Source organism: Rattus norvegicus, chromosome 6 (assembly GCF_021556685.1).
Source record: "Rattus norvegicus strain SHRSP/BbbUtx chromosome 6, alternate assembly SHRSP_T2T, whole genome shotgun sequence".
NCBI classification, from domain to species: Eukaryota; Metazoa; Chordata; class Mammalia; order Rodentia; family Muridae; genus Rattus; species Rattus norvegicus.
Window position 1 is genome coordinate 95,575,467 of NC_141539.1, and position 15,583 is coordinate 95,591,049.

Consider the following 15,583-nt stretch of genomic DNA (forward strand, 5'->3'; position numbering starts at 1 on the left):
TCAGTATCCTATATTTTTATATGACAAATTATCCTTTGAACAGAATGATGATGATCAGAAACGTGAATATATTCCTAGGGACCAGCACCAACATTGGAGACAGGCTTACCAGAGCCGAGTGGGAATATACGTTTTCTCATCATTCCACTCCCCCACACTGATCCTTCCAGTTTGGGCCTTTAGGTTTAAATTCACAAAATCATCTTAAAAGCCCCCTTACCTGCCCCAGCCCCTCAACCCCCAGCTCCCAGCCTTCCAGCCTCCCAATCTGACTCCCTGCGCTCTGTGGACTTCTTCAGTCTCCAAGATTATGCTGTCTTTCTTCAAAAAAAAAAAGTTTCTAGTCTAACATTTACTATTAGAGAGAAAATAATTTGATGTGCACATTCTAAAAGATTCATTTATCGAATGAACTAAGTTTTGGATTGCTGGCATCTATGAAGTTCTCACTCAGACCCTGAGTTAGGAACTTACTGCCCCATGAGAAAAACATGGTTTGTATTATCTTCCAGGTCCAAAGTTCTTGCCTTCTGAATCTAGAAAATACTTTTCGATGAAGTTGTCCTGCAGGAGGTGTTTGCACGAGCTTCCTCTCTAGGATGCAAGGGGACTCTGATGAACTCAGCCCATGACCAAAGAGAAACCAAATCACTATGTCTGAGATTCCTTTCCATATGTGACAACAGAAATTTCAGACTGTCAATAAAGTCTTCCTTGTAGACTCTAGACAAAGAAGGCATTTTTTTCAATCATTGAGGACTAGGGTAAGGGACTGAACAAGAAAAGCAATTCAATTGCAAGGTGCCTGGACTTTGGAAAGGACCTCCATTATCCTAATGCCGCTGTAGCCCAGCACTAGGAATGGATTATAAACCACCAATGTTGAGAAAAAAAGGGAGAAAAGAACCTTTGGTGGGAAAATGGCGGCTGAGTCTGTGTCTGTGCATCCGAGTAAGAGGATTGTAGATGGAGGGCAGGTGACTTGGGAACAACAATTGTATTGACATTGGCAAGAGGCTCAAAAGGGTTCTTATGACTTCAACCTACTACTGTTGACATGGTGAGCTTCAGAAAAATAGTCTTAAACTAAAGAACTTTCAACTGCAGCCGAGGTTTCCACGTTAATGGATATGTAAATATTTTCAGTAAAAATGAGGGTCAAGGGTATGTGAAAGATATTTGGGACCCTTCCAGGATATTTCAGTCTTGTTTTGTTTTGTTTTAAATAGTAACATGATTCATTGAGAAGAGAAAAAAACTAGCAAAGGCTTACTTGTAGTCTAATTTAAAATAAATATATAGATATAGATATCACACACATAAGATATATCATGTGCATATATGATATATATATATAAATATAGATAAATATAGTTTATCTTTCTCAGAAAAATCCGCTAACAAAAAGATTTTGATATCATGCCATTTTTATATTGTGTGTGTGTGAGAGTGTGTGTGTGTGTGTGTGTGTGTGTGTGTGTGTGTGTGTGTATCTTTCTACATATGAGAAATAACATGCAACATCGGTCTTTCTGAGTCTGGCTGATTTTAGTTGACTTAATGATCTTCCATCTATTTTTCTATAAATGTCATTATTTCATTCATCTTGACAGCTGCATAAAACTCCACTGTGTATAGGTGTCACATTTTCTACATCTGTTGCCATCTAGGCTGATTCTCCAACTGCCAGTTGCGAAGAGCACATCAAGTGTCTGTAGCTTCTTAACGTTGAATCCTTCGGATACATGTTCAGGAGTTGTATGACTGGACCACGTGGTGGTATTATGTTTGTTTTTTTTTTTTTTTTTGCTGGTGGAAAGGAAACCAAAGGAGCCACCATGGAGATCTGATTGGGTGATTCCTCAAAAAATCAATCCAAGAACACATTTAAAAAGATCATACATCATGACCAAGTTGGTTTCATTGCAGGGAAGCGTGGTGGTTCAACATACATGAAATCAATCAACAAAATACAGCATGTGAAGATACCTAAAAATACATTAAAAAAAAACTCTTGACAAAGTTAAACCATTTTACAAAATTATATTTGCAAATTTCCAATTGGCCCACATTTGTGATTCCTATCCTGAATTTTATTTACCTCCCAAGTCCCATCAATTGCTCTTTTAACTTTATGGTGGTCAGTTTTGATTTGTCTATTTAGGAGTGGCTGGAGAGATGGTTAAGAGCATGTGAACATCACCCAGAGCAAAATGCAAATTTTTCCAGAGGACCAGAGTTGGATTCCTAGCAGTCATATAAGGTAGCTTACATCCACCTGTAACTCTAGGGTATCTGGGGCTCTATTCTGGCTTCCACTAGCACCTGCACACACATGCAAATATTTACATACAGACATACACTGCAAATACAAATAAATAAGAAAAAAATTATACACACACACACACACACACACACACACACACATGCATACATGGAGCAGGGCATGGTAGCTTTAATCCCAACATTTGGGAGGTAGAGACAGGTAGATCTCTGAAAGTTAAAGATCAGCCTGATATACATTCAAAAAAAGCATGCATTATAACAATTTAGTAATATAGTACAATTATGAATGATCCCACTTATAGTTACTTTGGCTACATACCAACCTATCCCCAAATTTGATGATAATTTTTCTTGGATTCTTTGAGTCAGAAATTTGGAATGGACAGAGTAAGAGTGGCTTGTCCTTTTGTACAATTCCAGGATGTTGTAAATGTCCTGCAGGGGAGAACCAAGAGTTGGCTTGTTAACTGGGGATAGAAATGGTCTGGAAGCTTCCTTCTGCCATGCCTGGCAGTTGCTGGTAGGGATAACTGTAAGCTGTTGATCCAATGGTGCTAATGACTGAAGTGACGAAGGAGCCAGACCTCTTCCATGATGGCCAGCTGGCCCCACAGTGAGCACCCGAGAGGACCAGTTGGAAGCCTCATGGCCTTTTCTGTCCTAGCTTCATGGGCCATCATTAATTACTCACAGCTCAGCAGCGTCAAGGGAAGCAAACACCTCATCTCTCAAATGTCCATAAATTTTAATATATCCTTTAAATATGCTTTTGAAGCCTCCTCTATGTTATGCAGGACCAGAGCCATAATAGCAAAAAGGTTATTGTGGTCACAATGCTGTTTTGATTAAATGTGTTTCTGACTCTCTAATGATGAGAAGTAAAACTGTGTATTAGAAAGTATTGGAAATGCTGACTGCTATTAAAAGTGCTTAACAAACTCAAGCATAAAAAAGTCCAGGCCTAGTCACTGAAAATAAGGTTGATAACTGTATATTTAGAGGTATTTAAGAGAAACTTATTTTCAGAAATCTCATGATATGTAACTGCAAAGTCATTGGCTTACTACTTTCTTGCTACCTTTCCTTCGTGAAGACACCAATTAAAAATGTATAGCAAGGCATTGTTTATCCTGGGGACATAGCCATGTGCAGATTTCGTTCAAAATAACTTTTCTGACTGCTTGTGCAATTTACTCTTGGCTCACTGTCACCTTATACTTCTGCAGGAAGGCTGTGATGGTCAACACTGAGTGTCAGCTTGACAGAATCTAGAATCACCATGGAGACAAGGCTCTCTGAGCAGGCCTGTGAGAATTATCTAAGACCACCGAGATAGGAAGAAACCCCATAATGACGAGGAAGCCTTATTGCATGAACTAGGGTCTAAGACTAAATAAAAAGGGGAAAGAGAGCTGAGCACGGGCATGTACCCATTTCTGCTCCCTGACCATGGTTGCAATGTGAGCCGCCATACTTCCCTGCCCTCAGGGACTCCACCCGTGAGCCGTGAGATGAGAAAAACATGGCCTTTGTTAGGTTGCCTTTGTTAGGTATTTTATTATAATAACTAAGTAATGTAACTCAAGATCTCATTTCCTCCCCAAGACTCCCTTGATTATTGCCATGCTTCACACCCTGCGTGGGTCTTCTCTGCGGTGTACTCAATATGTCACCCTTTAAACATTTAGGATCCAACACTTGGTAACCTTGTGGGCTGTGCACTAGAGAATGCAGTGGGGCTATTGTCTTTGTTCTTTGAGACATATGACCTAAGCTTGTCTCTGGTCCCCAGCTTCTTCTCCCAGAGAATGAATTTAGGTAGAAACATGGGTAACCTCATTCTAGACAAAAATCATCTTTCGATGGTTTTTAAATGGTGTGATGGAAAAGAAATTGGCGTCAGTGAGAAGAGAGGAGATGGGTCTGGATGTGCGGAGACAGAACTGAAGGGCCTGGATAGGGGAGAGAATGGAAGAACCAGGATGGGAGTGTGTGTGTGTGTGTGTGTGTGTGTGTGTGTGTGTGTGTGTGTGTGTATTGTTCAATTTGAACAGGGAACACTGGGGTCACAAAGAAAGCAGACCAAGGACAAAGTTGACAAAGAGAGGTTGAAAACAGCAAGAACAGAATAAAAGGCTATTTAACTGGTATGATTTACAAGCTTCTGAAGAACAGAATGGCCTTGGAGAGAGGGTTCAAGGTCTCTGCAAAAGGCCCTCTAGGCAGCAACCTTCTCTGAAGAAAAAAGCAAGCAAATGTTTAAATAAGCCATTCACATAGGAGTGACTCCACTTTTTCTTCATTCTTAAACAACTCAAATATGTCATAATATTTTAATAAGTTTTCTATTCTGAAGATTGCAAGTTATATACACATGTGCACTCACATGCACGTGCACACACACACACACACAACTATGGCTTCAAACAGAATTAAAAACCTTATATATAAACGAGGTAGAGAAAACTGGCTCTACAAAGAAACTTAGAGATGATTGAGTTTTTAATAACCAGGGGTGAAAGAGTATCTAATAACCAGAGCCCTGGCATCATCTAGCAGACTTCAGGATCTACTGCAAGAACAGCTGTGATGACAAAACCAACTGCACATGGTCCAGGCTGGACAGAGACAGCCAGGGTCAAGGGCTGCACATCAATTCCTAAATCAAAACAAACTGGCCTCCCTTTATCGCAGGCACCTCTACCTGAGAAAATAATACGTTCTATCTTTAGGGAATCATGGAGTTATTTAAAACGAATCCCTCCTTGGCAAGGAATGAAACAGGAGGAGTTCACAGATCTGCCCAGCTCCATAGACCTGGTTATTAGGATGGCTGAGACAGTCTCTTGAGAAAAAGAAATGCACACATTGTGCTGGAAGCCTGCATCCGTGCCTGTCTGTTGGGAATTCACCCCACATCTCCCAGCTGCTAGCATCACATTCATCCTAATGCACTGTACATTTCCTAAGAGCAGACATTAAAGAAGTGAGTGCCCACATTGAGTTTTCATATACACATGCCTACCTTTATAGGGCATAAGGATATTTTACAAGTAGAATTTCAAATATAAAAACTCTCTGTTTAAAAGAAACTCTTTACAGACTGGAAGCCATTCTGAAAAATAGAATAGATGACCTCAATCTAGCTGCTTTGTCAACCCAAATTTTCTCACCTAAAATTGGTTTCCTGGATTAAATTAACTGAAAGAGAGTTCGTGGCAAGCCAACATCTTTCCTATAAACACAGCTAGGTGCCTTGCCATAGTGGAATATGCATTCTAGATCATGATCCACAATGTACTTTCAGAACAAAAAGTTACATTCTGCATGTGTGTTGTCCATGGTATTTTCTCTCTAGACCAAGTGCTGTGTTTTCTCAGGTGTTGAGTTCTGTGGGCAAGAGCAGGGCCACTTGCTTTGATTGTCTGATTGTAGCAGAATTTGTGCCACATCTTCCACTGGGCAGAAAACTCTGACAATGTACAGAAACATTGAGGATCCAAATGCTCACAGGGGCCAGACATCCAGATCACTGATACTCATGATCAAAGCAGATTGGAAGGAAAGCCATAGTGAGGAGAGGGGGAGCAAGGGCTACAGCTGATGGCCAGATGATTGCCACTCAACTTTAGATCTAGGTTCTTGGTGGAGTATCGTTTTACTCATCTGTTTGCTGAGACAAGGTCTCACTATATAATATATTCCAGGTTGGCCTTGATCTCTGGGATATCCCATCTCATATGTGCTGGGATTATTGGTTTGTGTTACCATGCTCAAGTCAAATACTCTGTTTTTATTCCCAGGTTCTAGGGATTGAACCCATGGCCTTGTGCCCTGTGGGTGATAAATAGGTACTTCATCGAATGAGCTACATGCCCAGCCTATCTACTTTTTTTTAAAAAGGAAAACTTAAGTCTTAAGGTTTTTTTTTTTTTTGAGACAAGTTCTCATGTATCTCAGCTCAAACTCACTATGTAGCTAAGGATGACCTTAAACATCTGGTTCTTCTGCCTTTATCTTTCAAGTGTTAGGATTACATGCATGTGCCACCACATCCAGTTCTTTTGGTACCATAGATCAAACTCAGGACTTTATGCATACTAAACAAGAACCCTACCCATTGAGCTACACTCCCTAAATTTATAAGCCTAGAACTTTTCATGTAAAATCTTCCAATGTGTTAATATTCACAACTAATATAAATTTGCTTAAAAACCTTGCCAAGGGAGGTCAAACTAAAAAAATTCTTTAGTCTATGGGTGCAGGAGGCCTCGACAACAACATTTAATGCCTGATAGTAAATTGTTCAAGCCACTTGTTATCTAAATAAAACTCAAGGACCACCATGTTTGTGCAAATCATGTGTACCTTTTCATCTTTGTCCTTGTCCCTTATGTCTGAAAGTGGTCCTCAGCTCCTTGACAACATACATCTCTAAGGTCTTAGTGTGTACACTCTAGTCTTTCTTCCTTCATTTCTAACCACTTCACATTTGCAGCTTTCTCTTCAGGCTTTGGTATCCATGCTGGGCAAGGCTCTGTTGAGTTCTTCTTTTACAGCAATCTTGAAGTTCAGTACATGTTTGCACTTGTTTTTTGTTTTTTTTTTTTTTTTTTGTTGTTGTTGTTGTTGTTGCTGTTGTTTTCCAATAAAGATAAAAGAAAAGAGCTTTTTCTGACACACCAATGCAGTTATGCTTGGGATGAGTTTAGCATCTTAAAGTTGTCAAGTTCCAAACAATTGTCTAGCCCAGGCAAGCTAACAAATCAAAGTCTGTGGGCACCTTGCCATAACTAATGAGCAGCAGCTTACTGTAAAACATTATAAAGAAAGCACTTGGCAGACACGGAGACGAGTTCATCATGTCTTTCTAAAATAAAGATATCATGCGTTATATTTAGTCCCACAGAGATGACCCTCCTACCCCCTTTCAAGCCAGGATGGTGAAAGAGAAATTTTCTGAGCCAACTCTTGTGTGCGAGAAACTATGTTGATTTAGACATTTAAAAAATGAAGTCCTGGGCTGGAGATATGGTTCAGTAGCTAAGAGTACTTGGTGTTTAGGTATGATCACCTGAATTCAGATCCCCAGCACCCACCTTAAAAAGTTAGGTATGATCTCACACACCTGTAATCCCAACACTAGGGTTAGAAGAGGGCAGAAACATCATGATAAATCAATGGGGTAGACCAGTTAGCCCATTCTGTGAGAAATCCTGTCTCACTCAAGGAGATGTGGTGGAGTGCATGCATGATAGAAGACAATACTCAACATCCTCCTCTGGCCTTCACATGCACTGGTGTACTTGTGCATACTCATGCACAAAGAGGTGGGGGGAGGAGGGAGGGAGGGAGGGAGAGAGAGAGAAAGAGAGAGAGAGAGAGAGAGAGAGAGAGAGAGAGAGAGAGAGAGAGTCAGAGTCCTAGTTAAAGGTCATGCTTATGGTTTATATTCAAAGGTCACAAGCTTTGGAGGAGCAGAGTTTAGCAGTGATTGGCCTCAATCCAGAAGGCAGTGTGGTAGAAGTAGGACTACAGCAAGCATTGAAACTCAGAAAGAATGGCCACTATCGATGTTCCTTTCTAGAAGTTAAGATAGGTAGTCAAGACCTGGGAAACACTACAAGTAAATTTTGTCAGTCTTGTCCATTAAACCTAACTTTAGGTTGCAAAAGCAAGCTAAAATGTCCCCTTGTGAAGCCCGTATGCCAGGCTAAGTCTTTGCAAAGGAAAGGAAGTGTGGAAACAATTCCTCTGAATCCCTCAGGTGTAGAGCTTAACCAAATGAGAAATCTGCCAGCTTTGTGAAGGTCTGCTTCTGGATGTATTTAGTGTTCATCATAGGAAAGCATTGAATCTCTTTCTCACCAGGAACCCCTAGAAATACTGGGAGCACTTTCTTTGAAGAAGCCCTCTCTCTCATACTCACAGGTATAGGGTACCCAGCCACCAAATCCCAGCACTCAGAGACTGAGACAGGAAGGTCCTGACTTAGAGGCCAGCCTGAGTTATACAGCAATATCCTGTCTCTAAAAACTTACTTAATATCGTCATTACTAAAACCAGTTTCATAACTTAGGCAGACAAAACCTGGGTCATAAAAGACTTTAATTAACACTGTTTGGAGCATTGAGTTGTAACTGTGATATTTTATCATTCTATTCAATAGAACTGATTGTCCAATCATAAAATTTTCCTTTTGAACCAGACTCTGTATAGATGTAATTACATCTTTTCATCTACAAATGTGTTTAAGTTGCTAATGGAAACTGATGTAGAATATAACTTATCAATCCTTATTATGGTGTTTATTCTGTTAAAGAGTTACTACCAACTGTAACGATAATGAAATTGATTTTCTTTTCTTGATTATCTCTATCTTTCTCTCAACAGCTTTTCATCCATTTATTTTCCCATGAACATTCTTCTAGCTGGAAACTTACCAAATTTTATCAGGTAAGATATATTAAATGTGAAACTATAAATTTAACTTTAAAAACTAACCACAAGTTTATAAAGTTCAAAGATGGTATTAGCCATGGAGAGAGAAATCTAGAACACAACTGAAAAAGTCAAGCTAGACCTCTAAACACATAAGAGTCAGAGTTCATTTTTTTCTAGAAATATGGGTCTGAGGGACCAGGAGCATGGTTCCATTGCTGAAATACTTACCACATAAGCATGAGGCCTTGAGTTCAGATCCCCAGTAGCCATGTAAAATCTTGGCATGGCATCATGCTTCTCCAACCCTGAACTGAGTGGAGAAGAGACAGCCAGATCCCGGGAGCTCATTGGCCAAGCCAGGTTCAATGAAGCTCTCCCTCCCACACCCAAAAAATAAGGTGATGAACAATCAAGGAAGATGCCAGCTACCAACCCCCAACCTCTACACAACACACACACACACACACACACACACACACACACACACACACACACCCCAAGAGGTAGGAAAGGAAGGAGGGAGGGAAGGAGGAAGGAGGGAGGGAGGGGGAGGGAGGGAGGAAGAAAACCATGTGGATCCCAATCCAGCATGCTAAGCACTCCCAGAGAGCTTGTGAGAGCAAAGCATCATGGGTTCTTCGTTGTGTTTTAGCAAAATGTTCAGGTAATTTTGATGCACATCTAGTTTTCAGAGCTAATTTTGCATTGGATTCATGAACCATAGGAACAGAGTCTCTCCCCTCTAATGCAATCTACTGGTCTAGATGTCTCTCTCACATTTCTTCCCTCCATTGTCTTTTCTCCCTTCAAGTCAGAGTTTGCCTCATAAAATCATATTCCGTTCCAAACACTCAGCTTTTATGAAACTTAAGTGTTACCTGAAACTACCAAAACTAGGCTTTCATTGGAGCTGTCAACTAATGTCTGATTTAAATTTATTATTTGTTTTGAGAAGGAAAGTAGTCACAGATGGCAGACCTATAACTGGTACCAAGCTTCTAAACCTGATATCATAGGCCATTCTTTTATATTATATATTTATATTTATAACTGCTGGATTATTACTTCTGAAGGCATTTGCAAAGGATTGTGTTGATCAAATATTATCTTGTTGTCTCATGATACTGAGAACGTATTGGAATCTTCTAAAATAGTCAAAGCTGCCAACTCTGGCAGCCAGTGTAGAGTAGACAGCTGCCAGCAGCCCAACCACTACCAAGCATAGTGCATCCCTGAGGATGGCTGTGAAGTGTCTGCTCTTACTTGCATCATAAAATCATACTTTGCTCCAAACACTCGGCTTTTATGAAACTTAAGTACTATCTGAAACTCTACCAAAACTAGGATATCATTGAAGCTGTCAACTAATGTCTGATTTAAATTTAGTATTTGTTTTGAGAAGGAAAGTAGACACACACACACACACACACACACACACACACACACACACACACGGCAATGCCATCTCTCTAAAATGATGGTTAAGTGCTGGACAGGGGCGTTTACTTGAGGTGATCTCTCCTTCACAAATATAGGAATAAGGGGTTGGAGAACTAGATCATAGATTAACATACTTGTATACAAGCATGCAGATTTGAGTTCAGATATTTAGCACCCATATTTCTAGGGTTTAAATCTCCATCTACGCCCAGATAAAGCACACCAAGCCAATATGGTTCCACATGGAGAGGTTTAATGAGAGAAGAAGAGTAGAGGAGAGGAAAGGCCGGCCATGAGCATGTGGGGAATGGGGAGAAGCCAAGAACAAAGAGCAAAAGAGGGAGAGGAGGGGGGCAAGTAGCCCCCTTTGTAGTCGGGCACAGCTGGCTGTTGCAAGGCAACTGTGGGGGTGGAGCTTAGACAGAATACCAACACATAAAAATGCTAGGCATAGAAGCACATGCCTGTGACCCAAGTGCTGGAGACAGGCAGATACCAGGTTTGATGAGAGACCAACCCTATCTCAAAAAATAAGATTGATAAAGAGAGACACCCAACATTGACCTCTGGCCTCCACATATGCATGCATACACCTGTGCACACATGGACACACAGGCACATACACACTCATACCACACACATACACATGCACACAAACCACATCTTTTCCTTATCATACATATTTCTTGCACAAGCCGTCATTAGATTCTCTAAGACTCAGTTTCCTCATTACAAAACGGCGAGAACAGGACCCACGTTCTAGGACTGTCTTGAGAAACGTCAGGGTAGCAAGGGGCACTTACAATAGTAACAGCCTTAGTGAACACTAGCCAGGGCTGTATGGGTTACTTTTCTCATCAATATGGCGAAACAAGACAGAAATACTTAAGCCAGTGAGGATCACACTGGGCCCAGACTTCCCAAGGGTAGAATAGATTGTGGCAGAAAAGATTCAGTGACTGGCATGGCTCAGTTGTGGCAGAGAGAGCTTATTGTGCCATCTGTTCATGTCTTGGTGGGCCAGGACACAGAAAGAATATCCTAAAATTCGAACCAGGCTATAGGCTCACAATCAATTCCCAGTGACCTATCTCTGCCAGGACTTGTTAACACAGTACTAACTGGGGCCCAAGTGTTCACACACACAAGGCTAGAGGGAACAAACGTTTCTGATCTAAACCAAAAGAGTGCTTTAAGGTCATTTCAGTAATAGAATTACGCATCTTAAAATTTAACAAAGATCTCGTGGGAACCACAGGAAGGAAGGGTTAAGTGATTCCCTTGGATAATTCACCTACGCACAGCTCCCTCATCACCACCATTCCTTGTCTTGTTGCTACTCCCTAGTTCCCTGCTACTCTAGATCCTTGGTCTCTGCTCCCCTTGCTGACAGCATGGGACCAGGTACTCTAAACCTTTTCACACAGGCCATCCTAATACTCAGACTGCATGAAGTGGCAATGCTAGCTTCTCTGTGTCAACTACCCTTGGGGCAAAACCCAAAAGGCCATCTGGATGCCTAATGCAGGCATCAGAAGATCAAAGGACTGGAAGAGGACCTGAGGATGCTCTGTCTCCCTGGTCTCCAGATTATGCTCCGAAGACACGTTTTCATCCTAGGTAGGCTACCCCAGAGATGGCTTTGGTGAGAGGGGCCATGCAGAGATGGGAAGGGAGATTACGAAGAGAGGTAGGCAAAACATTAGGATTAAATTGATTCTGAATAACAAGAGTTTTCAGAGTCTGAATTAGTGACATAGAAATGAGAAACATCTGAACATTTCTTTTGCTGGTCAGAAATGCAGTTTTGAAGTGCCCTGTTGAAACATTTATTTTGTAAAGACTTATTAAAAACAAATGCCTACAGTGGTTGAAAAGAAAATGTACGGAACCCAGATGCCAAAGGCCTTTAAAGGAACTGTTTCCAAGAGCTTCTACTTCTATCAATGGAGCTTAATACTGTCTCCGCAAGCGAGTCCTTTGTTCCATTTTAATGGAATAGCTTACAGACCTGTCTGCTGTTCCACAGGCAATTCTTGGAGAGAGAGACTAATTTTGTTCATATTCTTAAGTTATATGATGCTTTTATGGGGATGGTATAGACATTGGCCCCAAGTCTTATTGTGGGTGAGATCGGTTCCCTTTTCCTTTCGGAGAAAGGTTCAGCTGTTCTTGCCGGTGATGTGCAGAGGGTTCCAGCCCAGACAGACAAAGGAGACAGCGATTCTGAGTCATTTAAACCCCAGGTGCTTAATGCATCGGAGTCTTTGGTAGACATCCTTATTGTGCCCTAACCAGCCACGCGCTGAAGGAGAGGGGTGTTCCAGAACAGTGTCCAGTGAGTGGTAGCATTCTGAGGTGGCCCCTGAGCTATAATGCCAGCCAGCGCCCTGCTGAGTCAGACAAAGGAGACTAAGGGAAGGGGAGAGGGGAGGAAAGAAAGGTGATGAGGACAGAGGAGATATGTTATGGTAAATTAGGCTGCCCAGGAATGCAGTCCTCCCTGAGCAACTCACTCCCCTTCTCTCTTAGCTTCTAAGAGAGTAAACAGCCGCAAAGCAGGATGGGAAGGCATCCGAAGGAAATGCGAGATTAGTGAGAAGATGGCTGTGCAATTCCGCCGCCGGGGACCGGATCCCCAAGGGGGCGCTAGACCGAGCAGACCAGTCTCATGCCGGTCTCATTTGCTCAAGTAATAACAATGAAGATGGCCCCAGTGTCTGTAGCACCACGCACACGTTATTGAGTGCCAAATACCGAGTACCTTTACCTCAAAGGAGGCAAGGAGGCAGACTACTCTAAACGCCAGAGCCAGCACGCATGCATCAGAACACAGGCCGGGTTGTCTCCCAATCTAGTCATTGTCATGTTCAACCTACTTTTTAAAATGTTGGACATTAAAGCATGTCTTTCAGCTAACAGGTTGCAGGTTGAATCATTAGTCACCCTCTGTGAATTAATGCTTTCTTCATGAAGAGCCACACTTTTGAACAGGGCCTTTGAGCCAGGTGTTGTGGTGGGCACTCACATGCCTATAGGTCTGTAGTACCAGCACTCAGGAGAGTCAGAGGTAGAAAGTCGTGAGTTCAAAATTTGATAAGCCTTTGCTAGAAAGAAAAAGAGAGAGAGAGAGAGAGAGAGAGAGAGAGAGAGAGAGAGAGAGAGAGGAAGGAAGAGAAAGAAAGAAAGGAAGAAAGAAAGAAAGAAAGAAAGAAAGAAAGAAAGAAAGAGAGAGAAGAAAGAAAAGAAAGAAAGAAAAGCTACCCTGCTAGGCGGTGCTGGCACATGCCTTTAGTCTGTGAGTTCTAGGCCAGTCTGGTCTACAAAGCGAGTTCCAGGATACGTAGGGCTACACAGAGAAACCCTGTCTCAAAAACACAATGAATTAATTAAAAATTTTACAGAGCTACCTTTGCTGAAAGTTCGAGAACATGCCATCTGAATGACTCCTCCTCCCATCAGCCTTCACATCTGACACTAAGTAGCACAGGTGGATGCTCCCTTCCCCAACCACCAACACAGCATACTGTTTAGTCCCTTCTTCCCGGTGTACCCTGGGTACACTCAAAAATAGATAATAACTCTCCGGATCCTTTAAAACAACCTCGGTTAGGGGTTGGGGATTTAGCTCAGTGGTAGAGCACTCGCCTAGCAAGCGCAAGGCCCTGGGTTCGGTCCCCAGCTCTGAAAAAACAAACAAACAAACAAAAAGAAAACAACCTCGGTTAAAAGACCACAGTTTTCAGATGCATGTGCATTTTATAGTTTTAAAACACAATGTAGACATGCTGCTTTTATGGCAGACCAATTTGACCTTTTTTTTTTTTTTTTAAATCACAGCACAAAGCCTTTAAAAAAAGAACAATTTCTCTCCTGCCCACAGAAACAAGGTTCTACTTGTCAATCACAAAGGCCACCAAGAATAGATGTACTGCTTCTGTTTTAGTCCTTGGGGGTAGCTTAAATTTGAATTTCTTTAAAGATCCAATTGCCTGTGTGGCTTTTTTAGAATATGGCTTAAGTTGGTTAACTAAATGGAGACACAGCTCAAGGGTAAGAGTAACAGAAAAAGGCAAACTCTACCTTATCTGTCCACTTGCAATGTCCTTGTGTAAGAGGGGTATGAATATAAAGGTGGTTTTGTCTGCTCAGACAGCATCCTGGCCTTGGGCTGCCTCCGGGGGGCCACCTGACTCCAGCTTCCCCTGCTCTGCCCAGGCCCTGGAATTTCCTTCTCACAGCCTCCTGGGGCTAGGCCTTTAAGAGCAGGTTTGGTTCCTTCCTGGGCTCACTGGGTGCCTAGCAAGCTGTTTCCATTTTGAGTTCTGAGGAACGTTAAGCCTTCTGCTCAAAAACTGTTTTCTTTGTGAAGCCCTCCGAGATTATTTTTCCTCTCCATCACATGGGCAGGAACACAGAGAGCTTCCTCATGATTTCTTAATGGGATTCAGCTGCCCAAACTGCAGTGCTTCAGCTGACTTTAGAATCCGATGGTTTTTTGCCTCATTTCTCATTTGCAGATGCCTAGGACGCTTCTCTCCCCCGCCCTTCCCCCATTCCTCTCCCTCCCTACAACCTGCATAGACTCCTGTAGACATCCAAGCCTGCATCTTCTTCACAAACCTGTCAGCAAATGTTCCCAAATGCCACCCCGATTTAGATGGTCTGGGTAAGGGGCACGTTCTCTGAGGAAACCAACATTACAATAAAACCTGTGTCAGCACAGGCTTCTTTCTAGCAGCCAGTGGTTGTGGCCCTGAGCCAGAGCAAAACAGACCATCCTGAGCCTGTGGTCAGCCCAGGGTTGGGGGGAGGTGGAGAGGCAGCTGGGCGGCGGAGACAGAGGGAGTCCCAACAGTGCAGAACCAGAGCAGAACCAGGACCTCCCTACCCAGTCAACCAGCCCTCAGAAAGAGGGTCTGAGAACGGAGAATTGAAGCACCTGGAAACACAAATCAAGGCCAGTGGGGGTATCAAAGAAGGTTCTGGAATCATTCCCTGCTTCTGAGTTTCTCCAAATGTAACCCAGACAGGCAGCCCTGTATGAATGGGAAGAGAATCCCCTGGGATGGTAATCTCATGCCTGTTATCTCTCAGATGCCCTAAGATAGTAGTTCTCAACCTTCCTAATGCTGTGACTCTTTAATACAGTTCTTTATCCTGTGGTGACACACATCCTCCCCCCCCCCCCCGGCCGTAAAATTGGTTTTATTGCTACTTCATAACTGTAATTTTGCTACTGTTGTGAATTATAATGTAAACATCTGTGTTTTCCCATGGTCTTTGAAAAGGTCCTTAAAGCCCCAAAGGGAGCAAGACCCACAGGTAGAGAAACATTGCCTAAGAAATCAGTAGACCATAAAGAGTCTGAGAAACTTCTATGAGACATTGAGTGTAATGTGGTTTGCTGCAT

The 15,583-nt window shown here is 42.2% G+C and overlaps 1 long non-coding RNA gene across 1 annotated transcript in view; it reads left to right on the top strand.

The window, feature by feature from the left end:
* Positions 1-15,583, top strand: part of LOC148005294 (uncharacterized) — a 137,413-nt gene that overhangs the window by 72,174 nt on the left and 49,656 nt on the right. The window contains exon 2 of the long non-coding RNA XR_015623097.1: positions 8,680-8,742. This is a non-coding gene — a long non-coding RNA (uncharacterized LOC148005294). The remainder of the gene's footprint in view (positions 1-8,679; positions 8,743-15,583) is intronic.